The 3,531-nt window shown below is 41.9% G+C and overlaps 1 pseudogene; it reads right to left on the reverse strand.

Moving 5' to 3' along the window:
- Nucleotides 1–1,946: 1,946 nt before the first annotated feature.
- LOC108316741 lies at nt 1,947–2,619 on the reverse strand (annotated as a pseudogene).
- Between the last annotated feature and the right edge of the window lie 912 nt (nt 2,620–3,531).

Genomic DNA, 3,531 nt, shown 5'->3' on the forward strand with positions numbered 1-3,531 from the left:
CCCAGCTATTTGGGAGGCTGAGGCAGAGAATCACTTGAATTTGGGAGGCAGAAGCTGCATTGAGCTGAGATCGCACCACTGCACTCTAGCCTAGGAGACAGAATGAGACTCCAACTTAAAAAAAAAAAAAAGCTACGTTTGTAGAATAACTGAATTTATTCATTTTCACTAATACAGATCCTCAGCACCAGAATTAAGGGTATGATCCCAGAAAAAGGATGAAATTTAGGGCTGAGAATAATCTCAGCTGGGAAGCCACTGGCTCATGGGCCTCTGTATGTCAGCTGGGGACATTTTGCCTCTCTAAATGTAAAATATTTAAGTTTATATTTCCATTCGAAAGGTTTTCTGCTAAAAGCAGCCCCACTATCTTCTTTTGGCTTTTAACAGACTATGTTTTAGAGAAATTTTGGGCTCACAGCAAATTGAGCAGAAAGTATAGGGTTCCCAGGTATCCCCTGCTCCCCAAACACACAACCTCTCCCACTATCAACCCTGTACCACAGTGGTACACTTATTACAATCAATCTTCACTGACACATATTACCACCCAAAGTTCATAGTTTACATTAGGGCAACCATCTTTTTTACTTCCTTACACACTAACATTCAGGAAGGCCTCTCTTTCAATAATCAGAATGTCTTTATTTTTTTATTTTTATTTTTTACCTGCACCTCCGCCAACTCCCAGAATGATTTTTAACACAGAGTGAGGCCTCAGTGATTACATGCTGTAGCTCAGTAATTAAGGTTTGCTGGGTGCAGTGGCTCACATCTGTAACCCCAACACTTTGGGAGATCAAGGCAGGAAGATCACTTGAGCCCAGGAATTAGAGACCAGCCAGAGCAACACAGTAAGATTCCGTCTCTACAAAAAATTAAATTAGCCAGGTGTGGTGGTACAAGTCTGTGATTCCACCTACTCAGGAGGCTGATGCAGGAGGATCAATTGAGCCCAGGAGTTGGACATTGCAGTGAGCTATGATCGCACCACTGCACTCCAGCCTGAGCAACGGAGTGAGATCTTGTCCAAAAAAAAAAGGGAATGAAACGAAACTAGAAGTTGAGCTGGTCCAACTGGTCTACAGCCACCTTCTTATTTCAATATTTTTAACGGCCTCATATTGCCAGAAGGACTTCAGACTTCATAGCTTGAGCTTTCTAACTCCTATCCCACCACCGTTTTCTGATGCCCTTTTTGGCCTCGGCCTGCCCGCACCCAGGTGTATAAACACCCATGTGGCTCACACAAAGCCTGTTTGTGGGGGTCTCTTCCTTCAGAGGATGCATTTTAACAACCTTGAGGCTCTCTACATGACTGGCTTCCTCATACACATGGGGACATCTCTGTTTTTCTGTACTCAGCATTCCTACTTCCTTTGAGAACTTCCCCTACCCGGAAGACACAGGGTAAGTATGTGATCAGTACTAGGCCAATTCTACTATTCACGGTACCCCAGTCTCTTGGCTACAGGAGTTGAGCCAGGGTGGGCATGTGACCCAGCCAATCAGAGTCCTTCCCTGGAGTTTTTCTTTCTGAAGCTATGGAAGGAGGCTTTTCTATTGGGTTACAGGACTGCGAGGATGTGAACTGGAGGCCTCTGATGGCCGTCTTTCCCACCATGTGAGAATGCCTGTTTGCAGAAGAAGGGAAGGAAGGTGACAGGGGAGAGGAGAGTAATACCAAGGGATGAATGAAGATTTTGTGTGAGGGGAGTGGGAAGGTGTGCTGGGAAAGTAAGAGCTAATGATCTTGCTTGAGTCCCAGGATCTCCTCAGGTCTGGAGATAACCTCACCTCCTAGACCTCACAGTTCTATTATCAATTAAGTCCCTGTTATCTCAAGGGAGTCTGTGTTGGTTTCTGTCATTTACAACTGACACTCCACCTTTCCAGACTTATTTCCCACATACCCTTTTCTTTATTCCAGACACCTATAGTTTTTCCCCCTAAAATCAATAGGTCTTTTATTGCATCATTTAAATGTCACAAACTGGTCTTAGGAGTCTTCCAGCAACTTGTTTCTGTAGCTGGACAACTCTTAGATCTTAGTCATCAGCCTGCTGAACTGTATCTTTTTCAGAGACCTAGGTACCATCCAAAAATTTTCTGATATCCTTGTTTTTAACTGTTTGCTGAATCAAAGCAGCTGAATTTGAAACAAGCTCAGTGTTGCTTCCTTCAAGGATTAATTCATCTTTCTGGACTTGAGATACAAACGAGCCACACCTGGCCTCCTCTGAACCCTGGGGATGTATTTTTCACCCAAGAAATTTCAGATTTCAATCAGAGACCCATTCTCCTGGATAACAACGTTGGTGGGGAAGTGAGCAGACACAGACCTCATCTTGCAATGGAAGCCCAGTGTAATGTCCTTGGTCATGTTCTGTGTGTGACTATAAAGAGTCTGAAGAGTAGCCAGTTATTTTCTGTTACCCCACCATTTGTCAACCCGGAGCCTCTTTTTTTTCTTCCCAAGAAGGCTGAGTTCTACGTTGACGTGACTGAAGTCCCTCCGCAGGGTTCCTCTGGGGCCCCTCATGATAACTGTGCATCCCTCCGGAGCGATGTCAACATTTCTGGAATGTCAACAGTCTGGTTCCTGAGAATGGTCTTCATTCTTGCAATAGATGTGGCAACAACAACAAAAAAAGACTTTTTTCTTTTTTCCTAGAAACTCTTCTTTTCCAACCTTAGGTTCTCCATTTTTAATTAATTAATTGTTTTTTCCCCAGCTCCATTGAGGCTCATTGAAAAATACAAAGATTCCCCCATCATATCCCCCTTCAGAATTCTCTGCAGGGCAGGCACTCCTATCTTGTTTATCTTTGCATTTTCCTCAACAAGTATTAGGGTACCTAGTAAATAATCGCAATAAATGTTAAAAACAAATGTCATGTGAGGAAGCGCTGTTATTATACACCTTCATTAGATATTTTCCTTTTAGCTTTCATTTGCTAAAGTAATACTCAAGCCAGGATTAAAAAAAAATCAATGCTGTCTTCCAAGAAATAAACAAAAATCTCATCAAAAAGTGGTTTAAACTTAATCAGAACATTTTTAGTGCTATTTATAGCTTTGCAAGTTTGCAAGTCTGCAAGCCAAGTATACCTCACCTGTCTCCCAAAATAAGCCCAAGTAAAAATGATTAGGTTATTTATTAAGAACAACATAGCATAATTACTGTTGTTTGTCTCATTAGGTAAATTGAAAGCTTGGAGATGTCAAATATTGAAGTCACAAATAGAGTCAATCCTTGAGAGTATAAATGAACCTACTGTTTGCCTGGCAGGCACCCACAAGAACATACCTGCCGTTAAAATATTGAAACAGTTCCGTACAAGTTGGTCATTAGCTTCTGTCTCTAAGCATTCTAAGTATCCTAAGGTCTCTTTACAAGGAACCCCCCACATCCTAAGGTCCAACACACAAAAGATTTTAATCTGACCCTATTTTACTGATATGGTTGCTATCTCTAGGACACTGCTCTTAAGATTAGGGCCAGGATTCCTTTTTTTTTTTTTTTTTTTT

The sequence above is a fragment of the Cebus imitator genome, unplaced genomic scaffold (genome assembly GCF_001604975.1).
Source record: "Cebus imitator isolate Cc_AM_T3 unplaced genomic scaffold, Cebus_imitator-1.0 Scaffold191, whole genome shotgun sequence".
In the NCBI taxonomy this organism is placed as follows: Eukaryota; Metazoa; Chordata; class Mammalia; order Primates; family Cebidae; genus Cebus; species Cebus imitator.